This window comes from Periplaneta americana, chromosome 15 (genome assembly GCF_040183065.1).
Source record: "Periplaneta americana isolate PAMFEO1 chromosome 15, P.americana_PAMFEO1_priV1, whole genome shotgun sequence".
NCBI classification, from domain to species: domain Eukaryota; kingdom Metazoa; phylum Arthropoda; class Insecta; order Blattodea; family Blattidae; genus Periplaneta; species Periplaneta americana.
This window is the reverse complement of record NC_091131.1, coordinates 150,997,176-151,022,081: the sequence shown is the minus strand read 5'-3', so window position 1 is coordinate 151,022,081 and position 24,906 is coordinate 150,997,176. Positions and strand designations below refer to the sequence as shown.

The following is a 24,906-nucleotide window of genomic DNA, read 5'->3' as shown; positions in this document are numbered from 1 at the left end:
CCCAAATATACGGACAAATTCCATCTCCTGCTCATAAAATTGAAGAATCATTTGCATCATTCTGACGCCTGACTATTTACGCACGGATTCTCACTACGTGGGTTACCATTTCTTGAACACCTTTTTTCTTTGCAACATTTCACACCAGTGCTACAAATTATTTATAACTTTAGAACACTAACAAACAAATTACGCACATGATAGTAACACTATGTAACATAAGCAAATCGACAACACAGCAGTGCTCCATGTGGCAACATGAGCAGCTGATAGAAAATGCTACGTTCTGATTGGTTCAGAAGGCTACTGCATAGCATTCAATTTTTTCATAGGAAGGATTGCCAACCCAACTGTACCAGGTGTTCGTCAGATTTGTTGACATTGATCTTGTATACGCTGACAAACTATTTCAACAGTGGGAATGGGTTCTGAGTACACAATTTCTTTCAGATAGTTCCACAAATAAAATTCCAGAAACGTGTTCAATGAACTATATCCTAACAAATGGATAGGACACGCAGGACCCACTTGATGGCCTGTGCGTTCCCCAGACTTAAAGCCACTGAATTTTCATTTGAAAGAGTGTCGCATTCAAGCCACAGGGAGACATTTTGAGCATTTCTTGTAATGTTACGCCTATCACTGCTGCAACAGAACTGCACTGATAACTTGGAAATGCAGTACAAATGGACACTGTTCATATAGCATTTTTCACTGTTTTAGTGTGTCCCACGTGGGTCCCACATATTAAGACTCACCCTATATATGTAAGCAGAAGAGAGTCTTGATTTTTGTCAAAGAATCACATGATAGAGTGGATGTCCAGTAATTTTTTTCCATCCCTTTTAATTGTGATAAAAACAAATGCCAACCCCAACACATATTGGACTGCTTACAATAAAAAAAAGTACAGAATCTTCTCAAAATAATAATGGACTAAAAATGTCGAAGCTTATGAATCTGATCTCATAGACTACAGTGTAACAAGAGCAACAGCAGTAGCAGCAACATTTCTTTCACACTCAAATGTCTCATAGCTACAAATAAGATTATAAATGTATTTAAGTTTGCCAATTTATTTAAGTACCGTGCCTCTTGCTTCTTCTGAGATATTTTGCAAAGTGCTATATTACAAATAAAATTATTGCTAAATCAGGATAAAACTGTTCAAAATAATCACAGATTTTAATGCTCTCAAAACTAACTTCAACATCTTAGGAAACATATATTTTCCAATTTATTTCTATTCACAATATTAACTCCTTAATGCTCTCTAAAACCTCTGCATGAATGGAATCAAACCTAATATGTTGCTAATCAACTGACATACAGTAACTATAGTAAAACTAGGTGTATTTAGTTAAGAAATTCGAGATTCTCAGGTTAATATCTGGATACTGTGATAAAATAGATTTAGGATTTTTTAGGTGAATAAATGTTTTTTTGTTCGTGATTACTTGTCAATTAAGTTAAAAATTTTAGACATGATGTCTCCAGCAAAAATATCAAATTTTATCATCATCATCATCATCATCATCCTTCACGAATTAGGCCTTTGTAGACCTGTTTCAGCCCCATCTAGCAGTCTTCTAAAAGGTCTTCCTGGTCGACGATGTCCTCTAGGTTTATACTGCATCATAATTTTTGGGATTCCTGAATTTTCCATTCTTCTTACATGATCTAGCCAATTTAATTTGTATCTGCTGATTTTTTCTTCTACTGAGTCTACTTCCAACTGTTCTAAAATTTCTTCATTCCTTTTTCGGTCTAAAAGAGTATATCCAAATTTTGTATTGCATAAAAATACAAATTTTCAGGATAAAAATATGCAACAAAATATTTTCTGCAGTGATGTCTTAAGCATATCATTTTAATAGTGTTAAATTGGTAGTAGATGAAATGGACAAAAACTTCGTTCAAAATGTATTGAAGAAATAAATCTCCATATGTTTCTGCTAATTTGAGTGTCTTGTCCAACTCCATTAAAAACTAGAAGAAATAACAAACCTCCTGAAAGAAACTGTTAAAAAAGTACACGATACTGAAAGAAAAATATTCGCTTAGAGATTAAAAATTGGCAAGTTTAAAAACAAAATGGAAAAGTTTTAAAAAATAATCCAAACTTGTGTTTAGAAAAAATATTGAATTTGAAATTATGAGCAAAGTTGCCCAAGTTCTAGAAGATCAACAAGTAGACAATGAGAACCTGAGAGTTAATGTCTGATATCCCTCTTCTGAAGTACGTTAGACTGACTTCATTTGATATAGAACAGTCGTTTTCCCAGTACCGACTGTGTTCTGTGACAATCAACAGAGATTTTTAATGGATAATTCGGAGATATCATGTATTGTGAACTGGAACTCCAAAGACATTTCAGCAATAGACTGATGAGGCATGGTTAGTGAGTACACAGGCTTTTACTCTTATTTGACTAGGTTAGCATTTTTAGGTGTTAGGATATTGAACATTATTATGTGAAAGATGAAAATATTTTTAATGTTTTAGCAAATATTTTTTAATTTTTTAACACATAAAAAAATCAGTAATTCTCAATTTTTATCACCTAAAAATCCTAAACCCAATCATAACATTGACATCTGAAAGTAAGATTATTTATTTTCCAATGGCTAGAATTGACAATCAAGTCATTTTCCCTCTAGCTTCCCAGTACAAGCTAACAAGGTCCCCAGTCTGTTGTGCAGTTGGGTTTCAGGCTGGGCAGGACAGAAGGTGTTGTTTGTCCATGATTTGGTCAGGGTTGTTGCACAACACATCTGTTGGAGTGGTATATGCCTACGGTGAGCCAGGCAGTCATGTCTTGACATCAACCTAAATTTTGCTACAGCTTCCTTGCGGTCTTCATATTTTACTTCCATTGATAGTTCATCAATTTTTTCTCATGACTTCCCTCTGGCAGCTGTAATATTTTCTTGCATGTTTTCCATTTGAAATGCTTTCTTGATTTCTTCAATCTTCCTGCAGAGGTTCGATTTGGAGTGGATTATTGTTTGGATTTTAGTGCCTTTTTTGAAAAGTTGAGCTGCCATTTCATTGTCAAATAGTCCAACATGTGAAGGTGTTATTATCAGACATCGGATTCTAGGGCAAATGCCTATTTTGTTTCTTTAGGAGAAAAGTAAAAATAATTATTAATATTTGTGTTTCATGGAAATTGAAAGGTATTCAAAGAGTTTTATAGTGCCCTAAAATGCCCTAAAACGGTTATTAGAGCCTAATTTGTTAATATTCGCCTAAGAATGCCTAACTCACTGTAAAGTTTCGCATTTTACTCTTACTTTTTATAATTTATACATGCATTCACTGCGAAATTTAAGGCATTTAAAAAGTGGAAAGTTTGCTTCACGCCGGCCATGAAACCATTGATAAAGGAAACAAAATGTTTTGAATCTCATGACACTCGCAATAGATTTCACCGAATTTAACATGTTTGGAGGCATAAATGCCGACAATGAACCAACCTTAGTTTTGAAGCAGGCAACAATCACAACATGTGCTACTACCGATTTAGAGATATACTATACTATAAAAATGACTGTTTTCAGTCTGAAACCGATTAGCTGTACTGCCCTTCAGAGTGTCATAAAATCACAATTTTTGGAGAAAGAGTGTTTTTGAAATATTTATGAAAAGTCGTAAAACTGCGAATTACAAAATATTTAAAAGCAGTGGCGTGCAGTCAACCCCATCAACCCCAGCACTGCTGGGGTAAGTAATTTCTATACACCGTTGTTTTACTATACTATATTCATTGTTGCATAAATCTAGTTTGAATTTCCCACGCGCGAATCCACTATGATGTGCTGTCAGATGAGAGCTCGCCAGACCCAGCAATACTGAATTTGCTGAGTTAGCGCATGCGCTCTCTATATTTCGGGTGTGCTTTGCGGGGAAGAGAGTGAGAGGAGGTTAGTCGTGTATAATGTAAGAAATCCTAGCCAGTGAGAGCTCACTGTTCTTAGCGCGTGGAGCAACAGCTAGAGTTTCTCTAGCTCGTTGGCATGGAGCCATAGAGGTATAAATGGTGAATTGATCAGATCAGGATAGCCAATAGTGTAGCCGGAAGGTTTTAAAAATACTGATGATAATATCAGAGCGTTTAGAATAGAAAGTGTGGTAACTCGGCAAGGGTCTAATGGGACTTTTAAACCCCCTAGTGTCGCCACGGCAACTAAGCGAAACATTGGCGTGGCGATCGTTCTAAGATTGCAGTTTTCCTCTTAATACTGTGGACAGAGCATGTAGAACTCGTTCTGCTATGGAATTAAGAAGATATTTCTTGTAGTGTTCGGGTGATTTTTATTGTGCCGTTTATGTGAGCGAGTAGTAATAAGCCTAATTGTTTTGTTTTTTATGTAAATCCAATTATAGATACTCTATAATCTGTAAGGAAGAGACTTTCTTTTATCCATCCATAGACTAGACTATTTTTCAGAAGTGGTGTAGAGCAATTCCACGAACACAGAAAACTCTATGCTCGTTCTTATATCTGTGATATCCATTTTTATACGGTTTTGATTGTGATTTTTTAAAATTATGATTTATTTAACGACGCTCGCAACTGCAGAGGTTATATCAGCTTCGCCGGTGTGTCGGAATTTTGTCCCACAGGAGTTTTTTTACATGCCATTAAATCTACTGACATGAGCCTGTCGCATTTAAACACACTTAAATGCCATCAATCTCGGCCGGGATCGAACCCGCAACCTCGAGCATTGAAAGCCAGCGCTATATCAACTGCGCTACCGAGGGCGACTTTTGATTGTAAGAGTCGATAAATTTATTATTGCCAGTAAAGAGGTAGGACTTCCACGCAAGAACTGGCTACCAAAACCGTATGCTATAACACATATTTTCCCAAACTTGCCTCCATATCTTAAAAAAAGAAAAGAAGAGAAAATATCCAACGAAGAGGACATCAATCCGTTCTCATAACAATGTATCCTTACCAAGTACCATCTGACTATGACCAATTCCATTGACGCTAAATAATCCAGCAGTTGATACAGCATCGTTAAATATCCGAGTAAAAAATAATTGGATGTGACACCCGAAAATCAGAAGAACACCTTAGTTGATCATGCGCTTGTATGCATTTATGTACCATTACTCCACACCTGAATGCCCAAAATTATGTCTAGTTACATTGACCGTAATTCCTTCCAGTGAATGAACTCCAGACCAGCATTTCAGCTGTTTAGTGTGAGTTTTTCAAAATCGAAACATTTTTTAGAGTCATAAACTGTGATGGGTTCGAGGAAAGTGAAAATACAAAAGAATTCAAAGGTGAATGAACGACCTTGCAGATACGTTGAACTCAAACTCTGCCCTGTACAAAGGATTCTAGCATTACACGATTTTAGAAAATATATGACACGTAATTAACAATATAAAGAACACGTTTGCCTAAGAAAGAACCCTTGAATTATTTAGAGTGACAATTCAGAACACTAGCGAAATGTATTAATTCATGTGGGATAGCAGATTTAAATATATTCAGACAGAAAAAAATTAACTAGGATCCTCTAGAGCGATATTTTGGAATTAGAAAATGATTATCTTGTGATGATTACCATAGACTTTCTACATGTGAAGATTTTTCAATCTATGTGCCGGTTGAAAATGTGCTGTATTAAAGTGCTAATTGTGAACTCCTAATTGAATCCAAGCACCTAGCATCTACTTCATTAAATATGCATGTTTAATTATTAATTATTTTATTTTTAATAATAGCACTTTAGCCGTAATTAACGTAAAAGTTATTTCGGTAACAAAAGTACAGTATAATTATACTTTGCATCTAGGCTAGAACTTAATCTGGTTTACAATTTTATTACAGTTGTTTATTACGTTTCCACATCATAAGAGATTTCTAATCGAGCATATGAGAAAGTAATAGACCTCATGGAAAAGTCGTTAATTTAATATTCTCCAATAAGTAGCATACAACTACTTAATACAGTGCTACCAAATTGTTTTAATTTTACAAAACACAAAATAACCTAGGTATTTCAAAAGATCAAAACTTACATTAGCATAGATATAATATCGAAGCTTAATTTATGAGTCTAAGTTGCACGTAATATTTTTTGTTCCCCTGAATTACGTATAAACCAGATACAACTGCAACTAATGACTAAATAGTAGATAAAAACTATTGGTGAAGATAAAGTGTCTCCTTTATTATATTACAATCTTTCTTGTGTATAAAAACTATAATTTCATGTCAATGCGTACTTTATAATGCCATAAAAATTTTCAGTTTTGCGATGCTGTACTTTTTTTTTTGCGTATTTCTGGCTGAAGCGGGTACAATGTTTCATTTTTCGGTTAATTATTATATTTACTATTCAGGGTTGTGTTATATAACTCACAATTTGTTAATATAGTAATATTACATTTTTAAAGAAGTAAAATATTGTAACTAAGTACTTTACGATAGCCTACATTCTTATCTAATGGGTTATTTTTAAAAACCTTTTTCATTCACTTGAATAGCGATCTTGAAACTGGGAACTGAAAATAGGGCTAGCGCCACTCGGCTACGATCCACTGAACTAGAGGAAGTAACGTCTTCTACCCGCTCTGGCAGTAGTAAAAAAGTATTGGTGAAAATATTATGTCCCATTTGATATATTATATTATACTTTCTTGTACATCGAAAACTATAATTTTGTGTCAAAATGTACTTACAACAACACAAAAATGTTCAGTTTTGCGAAGCTGTACTTTTTTTTTGCGTTCTTCTCTCTGAAGCTGACAGAATGTTCCAGTTTACTGTTGATTATTATACTCGTATTTACGATTCAGGAGTGAATGATATAACTCAAGAGTAGTTAATGTAGTAGTATTACATTTTTTAAATAAGTAAAATATTGTGATAAACTATAATAGCCTATACTTTTATCTAGTGGGTATTTTAAAAACATCTGCATTGACTCGAATAGCGCTCCTGAAACTGAGAACAGAAAGCAGAGCGAGCGCCGCTCTGCGACGAACCGCTGGACTAGTGGAAGTATCGTCACTTTCTCTTCTACCCGCTCTGATAATATTATTGAACATATTTTACTCGTATCAAGTTGGAAGTTACCTTTTAGCTGGAATGTAAACTTGTTAATAAACAGTAGGCCTACATAGTTAATTTATTTAATATGTTTTATAATGTAGTTATTTCTGGACTGACTTTTATTGCATTTAGTTTGTTAACTTGGTAAGCGTGGCCAACTACAATTTGAATTTGTGTTTACGCTTACAGTAGAATTTACACATGTCGCGAAGTAGTTAAAGGTAGTTAATGCAGTTCACTTTGTGGCATTGTCATTGAAATATTCTAGTTGTTACATTAATTTTATTAAGAACATTTGTAATTTATATGAAAAATGAGTATATTGGAGTGCATAATTGAGAAGCTACATGAGCGACCGTTTTCAACGAGGCCTTTTCAAGAAAAGAAGAGTATTATACAGGAAGGTAGGCCAACCCCTGAGTTGCCAGATTTGGTACATAAATCTAAAAATTGTACCAGACATTTTACAGTTTCTTCTTATGAGAAATATTTATGGCTAGCTGGAAGCAGAAAATATAACTCTCTATTTTGTTGGAATTGTCTGTTATTTGGCCAAGATAGAAATACCAGCTGGACAAAATCAGGTTACATTAACTTAGGGAGCTTCACAAAAGCAGCAGTTTCTCATGAGCAATCTGTTGGGCACATTAAAGCATCCTATTTAATTGCCTCTTTTGGAAGAGTTCGGGTTGACATGCAACTAAGTGACCAGCTTAAAAATGAAATAACTTCTCATAATAAGAAAGTTGAGCAAACCAGGGAACTCGTTAAGAGATTTATTCATGCTGTGTGTTTTCTAAGCAAGCAAGAACTTGCATTCAGAGGCCATGATGAATCCAGTACTTCCATTAATAGGGGTAACTATGTTGAACTTCTGAAATATACTGCAGAATACGATCCCCTCTTGAAAGCACACTTAGAAACCTCTACAGTATTCAAAGGCGTGTCTAATAGAATACAAAATGATCTAATAGAAGCAGTAGCCAAATCTTTATTAGAAGAAATAAAATTAGAAATAAAATTAGCCAATTATGTTGCAGTTTTAGTTGACGAAACAACAGATGTCTCTAATACTGCACAATTTTCCATTGTACTCCGGTACATACATAATGGCCAAACAAAAGAAAGGTTTATTGGCTTTCAAGATATAAGTCAAAATCGCACAGATCCAGAGATTGCTGAGCTAATAAGACAATACTTGACGGAATTTGACAGCAATAACAAACTAATCGCACAGTCTTATGATGGAGCGGCCTCAATGGCAGGTCGTATAAACGGGGTACAAGCACTTATTAAACAGACACATTCACAGGCGTTATTTGTACATTGTTATGCACACTGTCTAAATTTGATACTATCAAACACAATCAATAACATAGAAGAATGCAAAAATTTTTTTAGTACTCTGAGTGGCATTGCTGCCTTCTTCTCCCGGTCACCCAAGAGAACCAAGTTCCTAGATGCGTTTCCACAGAGGAGGCTACCTAGTGTTGCACCAACTCGATGGAATTATACAAAGAGATTGGTAAAAACAGTCTATGTCCATAGAAATGACTTATATAAGGTGTTTGATGCAATGCTAAACAATTCAAGTGAAATTGAGAAAGATATTTTGGCACCTGTAAAGGGTTACTTTCTAAATTTGAGAGACTTCACTTTCTGTTTACTGCTGAGAACTTTTGACAAAATATTTGCATATACTAGTGTTCTATATAGCATTCTTCAAAGCAAATCTTTTGACATTGCCTTCTGTAGGAAGAAAGTAGATGAAACTAGCAGAAACATATCAGCCATGAGAAATGAATTTGAAACTGTTTTTGCAGAAACAGCAGATGAAGTCGGAGAACCATGCAAAAGAAATGTGAATTACAAACAAATATATTATGAAATATTTGACAATGTTGACAGCCATCTAGAAAGTCGATTCCAAGACTATGGCAGCTTAGGCTTTTTAGGACTAATATCAAGTGAGAATGGAAAATATGACATTTATCAAAAGCAGTACCCACAGATTGAATTCTCTAACTTACTTAGTGCCTATGGTAACCATTTTGAGGAAGTCAGGTTGCGAAATGAGCTAACTGTGTTCTATGCTGCTGATGATTTTAAAGAAAAAAACTCATTTGAGTTATTACAAATAATGTCAGACAAATCCATTTCGACATGTTTTCCACAGCTTTCAAAGTTAATTTCACTAATATGTACAATACCAGTATCTACAGCTTTAGTCGAGAGGTCTTTCTCAGCATTAAAACGAATTAAAACATATTCAAGAAACAGGACTGGCGAAAAAAAGACTATCAAATCTGGCGTTACTGTCAATTGAAGCAGATCTTCTTGAAGAAATCAGGCAAAAGGACACATTCTTCGAAAGGACTGTAGGTTTCTTTGCTGTGCAGGACAGGAGAATGGAGTTCACCATTAAGTAACCTGGCGTACGGTTATCCCATAACATACCTGCATTATGTAAGTATTTTAAATATTTATATGAATATATTTAAGATGATTAATATTGCACTTATTCACTATTATGCCAAACAAATTTATGTTTTTTTTTTTTTTTAATTTGCTGGGGTATTGATGAATGTCACCGCACGCCACTGTTTAAAAGAATGGCCCTCCTAGTGTTAACACTACCAGGAAATGCAACAATAAGTGGAACTTTGTATTTTTGTCCAATTGAATCTCAATAACAACGGTTCATTTGAATGCTCGTTAACAGTTGCTCTTTCCCTCACCTTATTTGTGTTGAGAAGTTTTGAGCGGTAGGACGTTTTCCTGTGAAGTTTAACGCGATAATGCCGAAAAATATAAGTGCAAAATCTACATTGATCCGGCAATGGCTAACAGAATATTCAGAATTCACTTATGACGGAAAAATAATATTCTGCAAGATTTGTAGCAAACAGGTATGTAACAATAGTTGAAATATATAAATTCTATTAATTTTAATGAGTATGCCTATAATATTTATACATTGACTGAGCTATCCTGAGGTATAATTCTTTTTAAGACCACTACACTTTAACCTTTTAAATTCCGATAGTTAAAGTATTTGCAGGTCATTAAAATTTTTATTGTTCGAACCCACTAACTTTGTGATAGAAATACGGCAATACAACAATTAGGATTTTATTTTAATTCAGTTTACTTTACATTTTTAGATTTCGCAAGAAAAGAAGTGCCACCTAAAGCAGCATGTGCAAGGAGCGGCTCATAAGGCTGAAGCTCAGCAGAAAAATCAACTGCAACAAACTTTACTAACGCAGCCTACTTCATCCAATCTCAGCAGAAATAAGTATGATACCTTGATGTGCCTAAAATGCCTATTTTCATTAAAATAGAGCCTAATTTTACAAATTTTGAGCTTATTTTAGGCGCCTAAAACTGCAATTTTTAGTGCCTAAAAATCCGATGTCTAGTTATTATATATTGTTGTATATAATTAATTAGTTGTATGATATAATTAAGTCTGTATATGAAAATCAAAATTACCTGTTTTTTTCGCTGTGCTATGTCAGCAGTAGTTTGTTCATCATCCAACATTTCTGACGAAAAATTCTTAATCACTTTATAATTGTCTGCAAGAAATGGGATTTGTTTCTTCTTCAGAAACTGGGCTTTCATAACATCTTTCCCATCTTCACCATAAGCAAACTAAAAACAGAAACGTAATATCTATGTATATTCTTGTATTCCATGTTGTACTTTCAATGCAATTGGAAAACAGACAAGAATAATGATAAAACAAAAAACTGGCTGAACATGGACATGCTTTTTTTAAATCTTCACATTATGTTTGAACTTCATAAACAGCAGTTATTATTTAGTACTTATGTATGACATGTTGACATAAAAACTGTACACACACGTACAATATACAGTACGTAGGTGAGTTGAATGGAAAACTAAAAAATGTATGCAGACATAAAACTGCCATCCACACATATACAATATATGCAGGTGAGTAATTAACAGAAACAAAATGTTGTTCTAAATTCAGGAACCATTACTCAGAAACTGCTTAAGATGAAGGGCTGAAATTTTGTATGCTAATTTAAACTATATAGTTCTTCAAAATAAATGGAATGCTATTTTAAAATATTTAATTCAAGTAGTGAAAATGTGGAGAGACACATCATATTTTTATAGGACAAAATAAACTTATGGACATTTGTCACATTGTGCTTGTGTAATTGAAGAAGTACTGTTTTTATTCCCCTCATTTTTTCAAATAATATGCTTTTGACAAAGGGCGAAACTTTTGAAAAATGCGAGATTAAAAGTTTTTGTAATAGATGTTCCTAACTGTTTACAATCGCAAATTTTCTTTTCCAACACACTTTTCTTTCTGCCATGTCTATATTAAAACAGTGAAAGATAATTTGTTTCTGTGGCCAGCTCACAACTCACCAACATTTGTTTATCACACGGTGCACAGGACATTAGTCCGTGTTTGATAGAAACAGAAGGAAAAAATATCTTATATATTCATATTTATACTGTTAACAGCACTACCGAGTTAACAGTCATTGTGACTCAGTGAAACATACATCTGCATATATATATGTCTGTGGATCATGTTGTGTTGAAATGTACAAAAGCTCTGTTATTAAAGCAAAATAAACAATTCCTAAATTCACTGGCGAATATGCCCCAAGCACTAATGGAAAAAAGTAATGGTTTGTCAAGCATGCAGCAAACATCTAACAAGTAAACCTTCACCTGACATAAAAAACAATAAAATGAAATGAATATTATTGGAACCAGCATAATAAAATATTAATAATCCTCAAATTTTGTATCTCGACAGCAATTAACAACTGCAATACACAATGCAGAACATGAGGTTTTAAGCAGTAAGAAGACATACCTTCAACTAGTGATTAATGCATAAGAAGCTAATCGGTGATATGGTCATAGTGTTACTTAAATCTTAATGCATCGTATTTCCAGAATCTGTTTTTGTTTTTATCCAGGAACATAGGTCGCACAAAAGTGATACCTAATGAAACAACGTTGGAAAAACAAAATCAGAACACAATCCGCACTTTAAGCTGATTTTGCACAGGTCGTATATAATCCTTGTAATTTCGGATACAGTACTGAAGTACTCCGTAGTGCTTTGTCCATGTTTTCCACTCTTGGATGCCAATCCAGCTAACACCCAACCACACCGATGCGCCTGTTGGAATCGTGGAGAAAGAAACCCTGGAAAACAAGCATCTGTAGTTTCAGTATATTGTTGCATTGTATTATATCAGATCAATCGTCAAAATATACATTATGGAAAATTTATCGAATCATATGCTTCTACATTCGAAAAAAAATACTCCTCAAAAGGTTGCAGGTCATAAGTCGTATTTGGTGGTAGGTCTATGATTTTCACCATTAGTTTTCCATAGTGCCCTTCTTCTATCATTTGCTTAATTGTATTTTCGTCGCAGTGGACACCATACGAGTTCAACAGCAGAAGATTGCGTGTTGCAGAGTTGGAAGGAATATTTCTTGTAAGAATTTTATCCATATTTTTTTGGTTATTTTTTCCTTACCAAGTCCATTTTACAACAAGGTTGACAGACTGGAAAATGCGTTCCGGAACTCTTGCACTTATACCTTGTGGTTCTTGAAGAATCAGTAGTAACTTTGGATCAGTTTTCCAGCTTTAGAAACCGCTGGCTTTATAGTGTAGAAATGTGTAGTTGCTCCTTTGAATTGCAAGACACCATACACTTCACTGGTTCACTTGACGTTCTAATGTTTGCCGAAAAGCATTTTCTTATGGAATCCACATTCCATTAAACACATGATCCTCATTGTATGTGTCCATAAGTGACGTGTAGGCTACTCACGTTTGAAAGTTTGGATTGTCTGTTCAAGAGCAGTCTTTTCATGTACCTGACACTTTGTTTCATATGATATTTTTCAGCTGACAATGATGTTCAAAGTGATGTAACCAGGAAGAACTTGCGTTGAAGTATTTTTAATCTATGCCTAATAAATCGCGACCAATTCCTTTTATGTTACTTTTCTTACAATTTCATTTCATAACAGCCGCAGACAAAATTCCCCAAATGTTCTTCGTGCACTTATTTCAATTTATTCATAACATTGTTTTGTTGTTTGACAGCTTGCTTCATTTTGTAGAGTTGACTTTCGTGTGTTAGCCATGTGAATTTATGTTTCACACTGCTCCATGACCTGGTTAAACTTTTTCTTTTTGTTGGTCAGTGATCCAATACACTATTACCTTACATTTTTCTTCAAAGTCAATGACTCGGCATGTTTTGGAAGGGGACAGAGCATATAAAGAACCGGAATTTGTGAAGTACTTGATTCCTCTTCTGATGTAGTATTTGTTTTTCCAGTCTCGCATTCTCATACATGAGACATGTCATTATAATCATCATCATCATCATCTCGTCGTTCATTTTCATCAGGTTCAGAGTATGACTTTCTTCAACTGCTTCCGATCCATAATTCTTTAGTAAGTAGTATATATCATCAACAATTTCAAGTTTCCTTCGCGACATTTCACAGCCTGTCTCCTTCTTTTAGTTTATCCAGAATTTTAACCGCTGGTTTCATCTTCTTCAGCTCACTGTACATAACATTACACAAACTGCAAGGTAGGCTACAACTGACAGCGCGTCTAGAGAAGCACTGTCTTCCCTCTCGCGTCTAGTAGGCTGTTGCTGTGTGATATATGTGTTTGCAATCTAGCCTAAGTAGCTTATATCAACTTGCATCTTGATTGGTCGCAATCTTTGGTGTTCTTTGCGTTCGAGTTGTAGAACTTACGTATTTTGCATTGGTTTTAATGCTTAATTGAACGGTAATAAACTCATTTGTTTTGTTTCTTATCCCGCCTGAAGGTTTACTTGTAAGCGCAATTTTTATGCGTAACTTAAGTTTTGTATACATTATACAATCTTCAATAAAAGAGGCCCCTTTCCTAGTAGGCAGGCAACATATTCAGACCAACTTGTTATGAAGAAGATTACAAGGAAGCAATGACTTCGAAAACTTTTGCATCAAAGCTAACCCCGAGTACATGAGCTCTGGAAAGACATGTGCAAGGACTTGATTTCAAAAAATGCATTTCGGAATTTCTTTGAAAAATACTGCGGAAAAAAAAAAAATTCAGAGGAACCAACATTAAATACACACTTTATTCAAAAACAAGTTGTAAGTTATTTCATCGAGAGAACCCCCCCCCCCCCAAATATATATATACATATATGGTGGAAGTGAAATAACCCTGCAGATTTTTAGAGTGAATAGCGCATGTTGTATGTAACAAAAAACTGTAATATCAGATTGGTAGCGAGTTATAAGTTTTCTCACAAAAAAATGTTTTTTCCTAAATGTTTAACACCCTCTTATTTGGTAACTATTGCGAATTGGATTGTGATTCTTGTCCATACTGATAGAAAATCTAATAAAGAATCATTTATCCCTCTGTCCAGTTCAATAATGTGGGCGGTTTTCGTGTAAATTTAATTAAAAAACCACTCAATGATGCAATCCACATCGCAACGTTGTAGCTAGAGAAGGGAGTGTAATATAGGTTTCCTATTCATTGAGCGTACCCCATCGTCCCTTTCAATCTGCAAGGTTATTTCACTTCCACCCTGTGTATATATAGGGGAGAGTCGGGTAGTATTGGACATCGGTAATATCGGACAGTGCGTTTCTTTCATCTACCACCATATGGTAGTACCTGAATGACATGGTTACGTTTCTCTATGCGACATCATAGAAACGTAACCATGTCAATCAGGTACTATCATCGTGTGGTAGATGAAAGAAACTCACTGTCCGATATTACCCAATGTCCAATACTACCCGACTCTCGCCTATATATATATAATCAATACACTTAACATGACAATACATGCATATTTAAATCTTAACTTTAGAGACAACACTCTCCCAATAAGTACCATACTGGCAAAAATCTAATATGACCTCGAACATAATACGACCTCAAGTTTTCAGATGTTCTATATAGAAAAATAAAAATATCTCTATATCTCTATATCTCTATGTAATAAGATTTACACTTTGTAAATGTTATAAAATGAAAAAATTCATTTTGTAACTGGAACTGGATTCTTTTTCAGATGGTAAAATATGTTTGGAAGTAAATCATGAAAAAACAAAGTATATGATTATCCCTTGTGACCAGTGGTGTAGCCAGCAGGTGGGCCAGGTGGGCCCTCCCAAAAAATATGCGAATTTTTGCGTTTTTGTGGAAAATACTCAACATTAAAACTAAACCATGGATCCAGAGCAATAGTTACAGTCGATAGCATTAAGGTAAGAAGTAAAAAATGCGTTCATTTCTTCAAGAGCCAATTTAACTGTGTTGGGTTGGGCCTAAAAAATTGTCTGGCAGCGATAAAAAGAAGGAAGCCGTGGAGGCTACTGAATTGTTGCATCAGCTAGAAAAATTTGACGCCTTATTTTATTTGGTATGTTTAAACAATATTTTTGCTCTTGCAAATTCATTATTGGAAGCACCTCAGTCTCCAAAAATGGATATTAGTAAATGTTCGTTCTTCATTAAGGCAATGATATAAAACTTTTCAAAGCTCTGAAACGAAGAAAAATTCGACAATCATGTCAAGCACTACACTTTGTAATCTAGCAATTCTATCCATTGAGAGGGAGAAAAGTTGGGATTTGTTGAAGGATCCATCATCAGCAATCGATAGATTCGTTGCTAGGAAATTCGACAGCTCCAGTTCACCTTATAAAGCGTTTGTATAGGTATGCCTTGCATGATTGTTTATCATAATTTTGCATGTTATTAAATAAGACTTCCAAGAAGGAGTTTCAAGAGAGTTGACGGCAGTGGCATTGTCAGGAGATGGGTCTGGTACTTTCTAAACCCTGCATATCTGGCCCACCCAAAATAATTAGTCTGGCTACGCCACTGCTCGTGACCAGAATATTGTACGAAATGGAAATATAAAAATTGAAAATTTATCCTCTGAAGAGGTGGAAAAATTCAAATATCTTGGAGCAAAAGTAACAAATATAAATGACACTCGGGAGGAAATTAAATGCAGAATAAATATGGGAAATACCTGTTATTATTCGGTTGAGAAGCTTTTATCACCCAGTCTGCTCTCAAAAAAACTGACAGAATTTATAAAACAGTTATATTACCGATTATTCTGCATGGTTGTGAAACTTGGACTCACTTTGAGAGAGGAATAGAGATTAAGGGTGCTTGAGAATAAGGTGCTTAGGAAAATATTTGGGACAAAGAAGGATGAAGTTACAGGAGAATGGAGAAAGTTACACAACGCAGAACTGCACGCATTGTATTCTTCACCTGACATAATTAGGAACATTAAATCCAGACATTTGAGATGGGTAGGGCATGTAGCACGTATGGGTGAATCCAGAAATGTACATAGTGTGTTAGTTGGGAGGCCGGAGGGAAAAAGACCTTTGGGAAGGCCGAGACACAGATGGGAGGATATATTAAAATGGATTTGAGAGAGGTGGGATATGATTATAGAGACTGGATTAATCTTGCTCAGGATAGGGCAACAATGAACCTCTGGGTTCCTTAAATGCCGTAAGTAAAATAAAAATTATAAATTATGATTTATTTAACGACGCTCACAACTGCCGAGGTTATATCAGCATCACTGGTGTGCCAGAATTTTGTCCCACAGGAGTTCTTTTACATGCCACTAAATCTACGGACATGAGCCTGTCACATTTAAGCACGCTTAATGCCATCGACCTGGCCGGGATAGAACCCACAACCTCAGGCACAGAAGGCCTGCACTATACGAACTGTGCTACTCAGGGCAACACCACAGTCTACTATATACAGTTGCGATGCTCAATATGTAGTAAAAATGCAAACATGGGTAGTTGCCCACCACTAGGATCGCTACTATCACCTCATCATCGCAGATCTCTCTCCTAGTAGGCGACAAAATATGTTACACTTTCGTTGTGTTCTTTTGGAAAAATTAACATCTTCCTTCCATAATTGAAATATTAAATGGATAAAGTTAATTTATTATTTTAATGAAGTATATTAAATTCCACCATAAACTCGAAGATACCTGCAAGAAATAAGTTAATATAATTTTTGTTTGTCCAAAACGAACTGAAATTTACTATAATGGCTTCACTCATTCAAGATTATAGCGATAATTAACTATGAAACCAATAAATATTAATTTGCATTTCCCTTTACAACAATAATAATGGAAATATGAATTAATGGAGTAACTTACGTGTACCGGTACTTGTAGTGTAGGCTTACGTAGTTAACAAAGTGGGATGAGGTTAAGCAATAATAATCACACCAGAATTGGAAATAAAACGTGATCAATAAATTTTATTGTAACAGACTTTTTCTACGTCTCTAGTAAAGCAACAAATAAAAATAACAACAAAATTAACAGCTATAATTAAAAACATATCCTTTGAAAAAAAAAGTAGGCCTAAGCAATAATAATCCCACCAGAATTGAAAATAAAACGTGATCAATAAATTTCATTAAAACAAACTTAATTTTTCTATGTCTTTAGTAAAATAACACATAAAAATAACAACAAAATTAATAGCTATAATTAATAATATATCCTCTGGAAAAAAAAAAAGTAGACCTAACCTTTATTTCTCTGGAAATTTAGCAGCCTAAGTGACAGAACTTTAACCAGTATCTAATGTCCTTTCGGTTAGACTGAATCATTTCATTGTGAAATTTAAGGATATAATGTATTCTAACAGTCACAAAGAACTTCAAAATTAAGAGTTTTGTTTCTGCACAGCATTCTTGTGGAAACCCAGGAACCTTTCTGAATCTTTCGGAAATCGGAAAAAGGATAACTCTGGCCTCTTTCTCTTACTGTTGCTACAATTTATAGCAATACAAACGTCTCCTCCTTGTCCCATATTATTATTCCAATTATTATATTTTAGCCATTAACATTTTCATTACAACCAATAACGAACATTTCACAAGCATCAATGTGAAATACGCAGCGAGCTAGCACTCGATGGAAATACGACACAGTCCAAAGTCGACAGTGGACAGTCTATTGTTTCTAGTTGCTAACCGCTTGGAGCGCTTTATCACGAGATTTGCAAAAAAAACACCTCAAGCTTCGCGACTGTATATAGTAGACTGTGGCGACACTGTAAGTAAGTAAACCTGCTACAAAATGTCATCCTTACTGCTATCCATGTTCTTAGAAACACAGCACTTTTTGAAACGCTTCACAGCCAATACTGATCCAAGCTGTAAATATGTATTGGATCAGTACTGTGCACGTCGTTTTTTCCAATTTGCTATTGGCTATTGGTGTCAGAGCATGGTCCATTTAAGCAATAGTCTTCAACCTTCCTAAACACCCTGGTGTTCTATTTCAAGCACAAAATGGTTGCATGATTGAGGAATTTATGGTTGACTGCTTTAGGTTTGTTGTAAATAAACCCTTTAAGGATAACATGCGCAGAGTATATGGTCAGTTAGTATAGTCTGCACGTCCTATAAAGTAGACTTCTTTTATCACTGAAAAATGCTAGGCTGCGATTACAATATTATAAGAATGGTTTTCACACAGCTGTTTCTGTGCAAAAACATCGTAATAGATTTGGACCCATACTGCAATCATCATTACCGATATCACTTTACTTTTGAACAAATGAATGGTGACTGCTGTTCATTGTCATACCTGCACTACAGTGCCATCACTGTCTCTAACTGTCATGTCGTAATGAACTACTAAACCTTCCAAATGTTTAACTAAGCATCTTTGGAGATATCCACTCCTACTGGTTTTCACAGCTGTATCAATTAAACCCTGAAAATAAGAAATGATTGTGGTTAAATACATACATGAAAACAAGTATCAGTATTCTCATGAATACATACATGAAAACAAGTATCAGTATTCTTATGAATACTGTGAAATATTGTAGTTAAATACATACATGAAAACAAGTATCAGTATTCTTATGAATACTGTGAAATATTGTAGTTAAATACATACATGAAAACAAGTATCAGTATTCTTATGAATACTGTGAAATATTCTGGTTAAATACATATATGAAAACAAGTATTAGTATTCTCATGAATACTGTGAAATATTGTGGTTAAATACATACATATTACTCTTTGTCCCTTGTGGCAGCTCACGAATAGTGAGATTTCTAAATTCTGTAACGATTCTTTCAAACTGCTCTAATTTCTGTTGTAGCCATGACAGATACGTGATTCTCTTTTTAAACTGCTGAATTTAAGATAGTGCATGGCCTGTAGTAAAATGTAAGGAATGACGTCTGAGCATACCTGGGGCCTCTTTAAATCTGCAGTGTTGCACTAAAATGCTTATTTCTCGAAAACCATGTATCAGTTTTACATAAAACAAACACATTCTTAACCTAAAAACCTAAAGAATTAAAGTACAAAATGAAGTCAAATTTAGAAGTGACAAAATTGATCATTTTTGGTCACTGTAAGTGTCCAGTAATACCTGAACTGTTGAAAAAGGCGTAAAATGAATAAGAAAAAAATGTGTCACGTTTATAATACCAATTTTTTTATCCGTACCTCTCTTCCAGCCATACAATGGAAAAAAAATTCCTGTGGCTTGATACCAGTCATGAACCTTCCATCCACAAAGCCTCCGGCTCTTGGCGATGTGTTGTAGCGAGGAAAGCTGGGGAGTGCCTTGCCTGACGCCATGTGTGGAGGCCTCTTGCCTTCCAGTTCAATCTGACCCAGCAGGCAGGAGATCTGCATAGCATTCACAGCTGAACCCTTGGCACCAGTCTGAATCATAAGCTGCAAGTTATTGCGGGGAAATCTCTTCAAAAGCCCCCCTGGAATGCACGCCCTATAGCCAGAACAGATTAAATGATGTTAGCACATTTTAAACTTTTTTTTAACCTGTATTTAATTTCAAATTGTAATTTTATTAACATACAATAGTTACATGCTGCATATCAGTGTGGTATGCGGTGTCTGCTTCCTTAGGGTAGGCTTTTCTTTTAGAGAGATAACTCAAAGTCACTACTACGACAATATTTTATAATCCAGCTTTAGAAGTATATTATGTATTACTTACTTACTGACTTTTAAGGAACCCGGAGGTTCATTGCCACCCTCACATAAGCCCGCCATTCGTCTCTATCTTATGCAAGATTAATCCATTCTCTATCATCATATCCCACCTCCCTCAAATCCATTTTAATATTATCTTCCCATCTACGTCTCAGCCTCCCTAAAGGTTTTTTTCCCTCCGGCCTCCCAACTAACACTCTATATGCATTTCTGGATTCGCCCATACATGCTACATGCCCTGCCCATCTCAAACGTCTGGATTTAATGTTCCTAATTATGTCAAGTGAAGAATACAATGTGTGCAGTTCTGTGTTGTGTAACTTTCTCCATTCTCCTGTAACTTCATCCCGCTTAACCCCAAATATTTTCCTAAGCGCCTTATTCTCAAATACCCTTAACCTATGTTTCTCTCTCAAAGTGAAAGTCCAAGTTTCACAATCATAAAGAACAATCGGTAATATAACTGTTTTATAAATTCTAACTTTCAGATTTTTTGACAACCGACTAGATGATAAAAGCTTCTCAACCGAATAATAACACGCATTTCCCATATTTATTCTGTGTTTAATTTCCTCCCGAGTATCATTTATATTTATTACTGTTGCTCTCAGATATTTGAACTTCTCCACATCTTGAAAAGATAAATTTCCAATTTTTATATTTCCATTTCGTACAATATTCTGGTCACGAGACATAATCATATACTTTGTCTTTTCGGGATTTACTTCCAAACCTATCTCTTTACTTGCTTCAAGTAAAATTCCCGTGCTTTCCCTAATCGTTTGTGAATTTTCTCCTAACATATTCACGTAATCCTCATAGACAAGCAGCGGATGTAACCCGTTCAATTCCAAACCCTCTCTGTTATCCTGGACTTTCCTAATGGCATACTCTAGAGCATATTACGTATTATGTTCATTAAATTATTCTAGCAGATTTCGACAATGAGCACAAAACTAATAAAGAAATAACACAAAATTTTAAACAATTGCATCTTGTTTACTTGAAGGAAAACTCCATTCTTTCCTTGTGCTTTGTAAACTCATTGATAACGTCACTGTAAAATGTTGCAGAATTTTAAGTGCTTGTAGCTTCTTCTTCTTCTTCTTCTTCTTCTTTTTCTTCTCTACTGACATCAAGGTTGAGTTGTTCAATCTTTCTTACTCTTGAGTTGATCGTTCAAGTGATTTCATTCGACTGATGCTAATGTGTTGGTAATGAACAAAACAAATGATGTCAACTCATACAGTTCAGACTGCTGTGTGTAGTCACTTAAATTTCAGTTCTTGAGGATATTTACCACGAATAATTTTTTCATATTGATTTATAATAAAATATTGAAAATATGCCACCTATTTTTTTATGTTTTAATTTCACATCCACGAGTTCTGACACAGGCTTTCCCACAGTTACAATTTCGCTTTTTCATTGAAAGAACGGCAATCAAATGACTTTTTCAGGCTTTCTTCTATTGTGTACTTATTTTAAGTCATTATATGACACTCACCCTTCAATTTACACTTTTGCATCAATAATGAAACACTATTTACTTCTATTTTTACATACCAATACTCTTGGAATTAGAAATCACCGCCAAAGCACATCTGCTTAGCGCCTACTGGACCGACATAACAAACCAAATGGTTGCATACAGAGAGCAAGCAAGCCAACGAGGCAAGATAGAAGACAAGAGAAAACTCGTTGCGGCACACATGATCATGGCTGTACAGTAGAGCTCGTTGCATTGCCTGCAAGACAGCGCAAAGTTAGACTAGATTTGAAAGAAAAAGTAATTTATGTAAAAAAAATGGATATTTATTAGCTTCTGAAACTAGTAATATCTTTAAATACAATTTATTGTTGATATTAAAAAAGCCAGGTTAGGTGCAGCATATATAGCCTACCCTGAATGAACGCCATTGCTGTATATGATGATTTTTCTGCCGTTTCTTATTCTGTACTATGTTAAAGTATCTTGTATCAGGCAAGACATGAAGACATTTTAGACAAACTAAAGTTGCATTAATTACACAATTTGTATGTAATTAACATATCAACTATAATCGTCAATCACAGAATACGTATATGTCAGCAAAATTTCAAAACAAATTTTAAAATACAAGCCCAATGGAAGAAGTTATAAAAATGGAATAAAGCTATACACATTACCAGGCATCTATATGACAGATATTGTAAAATACCTCGTAACCGGCACCCAAATATCCAGCAATACCAAAACAATGGCACTTTTGGCAGGGCAAAAAAAAAGTTCAAATCTGCCACATTACTACAGTCTGGACTGTCAGTGTTGCCACATTAGGAAGTTCGCACAAACTTTCGTTTTCAGTGAATATTCGAACATAAAATTTGTTTATTATGTGTTTTGTGTATTGTGTGATGTGTTTTAACAAAAAAAATCTACACAGTTTTTATGTTTATGTAATTATGTTTGGGCTGTCAGTGTTGCCACATTAGGAAGTTCACACGAACTTTTGTTTTCAGTAAATATTCGAATCTGAAATTAGTATATTATTTGTGTTGTGTGATGTGTTATAAAGAAAATCCACACAGCTTTTATGTTTATTAATTATGTTCAGGCCATCAGTGTTGCCACATTAGGAAGTTCGCATGAACTTTCGTTTTTAGTGAATATTCGAACCTAAAATTTGTTTATTATACGTGTTGTGTGATGTGTTTTAATAAAGAAAATCTACACAGTTTTTATGTTTATTTAATTATGTTTGGGCTGTCAGTGTTGCCACATTAGGAAGTTCGCATGAACTTTCATTTTCAGTGAATATTCAAACCTAAAATTAGTGTATTATTTGTGTTGTGTCATGTGTTTTAATAAGGAAAATCCATACAGTTTCTATGTTTATTCAGTTATGAGCAAGTGACAGAGAAATAAGCTTCACATGGCTGCAGTTTCAACATTTGGCACAATGAAATACGTACATATTGGTATTTATTCAATTATCCGGCAAAATCTTGTATCCGGAACTAGTCTGGTGCTGGATAAGAGGGATTCTGCTGTAATGATAAGATGAAGTCCCTTTATGTGTTGCTGGAAAGGTCATGGTAAAATGATGAATTGGTAGGATGGCAGTCGAAATGGGAATAAAGCAACTCCACCCCAACTGTAATCCTTGCCCACATCTCCTTCTTCGATATAGGCATAAGCCTGCTTTTCTTTTCAACTTATGTACATAATGTATATATTGATAATAATCCAAAGCTTTCTAATATATTCTCTTTGGTCATCCTTATTCCCTTTTCCTTCCTAGCATCTTTTCCCCTTTTTCTGAGGAGGGCACGAAGGTCTGCACCACAACCTGAGGCATATTGTGCCACTCATTACTGAAGTCCTCAGGACTACACTGCTGTGAGTATCGCGATTCACTGTTTGGTGCCTTCAATTTAGCTACAACACCCACTCTGATGGAATCAGAAACTTCTGTCCCTTTGTGACTTCAGTAGTTTCCTTTGCTAGATGTTATCTGTATGCAAATAATGGTACTACCACAGTCTAGTATATAATAATAATAATAATAATAATAATAATAATAATAATAATAATAATAATAATAATAATAATAATAATAATGATTTATTTTAGCTGGCAGAGTTAAGGCCGTCCACTCAACCAGCAAAAAGTATATATACATATGCATGAACTTACAAAGAATTCAACAATTTGATTTAGATGAGAGTTACATGCATACAAGAGTTATTTACGAATTAAACAACAAAATACTATGAACTACTAATTAAACACTGAAATAAACTGTGTAGCAGAATTAAGCTAAAATACATGGAATGTTATTATATTTCAAATAATGTTAGATAATAAAAACAGATTATTATGAGACAATTTTGAAAATACAGCACTATCAGGATGATGTCTAAAGAAAGAAGTAACAATGTATTTCTTTTTTTATTTTATTGGGTTATTTTACGACGCTGTATCAACATCTAGGTTATTTAGCGTCTGAATGATATGAAGGTGATGATGCTGGTGAAATAAGTCCGGGGTCCAACACCGAAAGTTACCCAGCATTTGCTCGTATAGGGTTGAGGGAAAACCCCGGAAAAAACCTCAACCAGGTAACTTGCCCCAACCGGGATTCGAACCCAGGCCACCTGGTTTCGTAGCCAGACGCGCTGACCGTTACTCCACAGGTGTGGACGTAACAATGTAGTCAGTGATAGTTTAAATCAGTATGATTGGAGTGAAATGCTAATAAGGTTATCTTTTAAGCTGTTTTTAAAGGTGTTTGTCTTGCAGCCCCTAATACTTGGGTGACAAGGAATTCCATTGACGCGAGGTGGATACTGTAAAAGATGATGAATAACAAGATGTTCTATGAAGAGGTATACTTAGCGTGCCACAGATAAGTGATCTGGTATTTACGCCGGGGTTAGAGTATAGATAAGAGAAACGAGACGAAAGGTAATTTGGTGTTGAGGTGTGCAGAATTCGAAAGAGTAAAGACAAAGAGTGTGGAGTTCTGCGTTCTTTAAGTCAGAGCCACGAGAGACTTGCGAAGGACGATGATATGTGATCATATCGTCGGATGTTGCACACGTATCTGACGCACATATTCTGAGCTCGCTGTAACTTGACTGACAGATCAGAACTTAGGTCACTTAACAAAACGTCACAATAATCAAAGTGCAGCATTACTAGGGCTTGTACTAGGGTAAGTTTTA

The 24,906-nt window shown here is 34.9% G+C and overlaps 1 pseudogene; it reads right to left on the bottom strand.

Annotated features, from left to right (window-relative positions):
- The window catches only part of LOC138715753 (DNA-directed RNA polymerase I subunit RPA1-like), a 144,753-nt pseudogene that overhangs the window by 44,996 nt on the left and 74,851 nt on the right, over window positions 1-24,906 (bottom strand).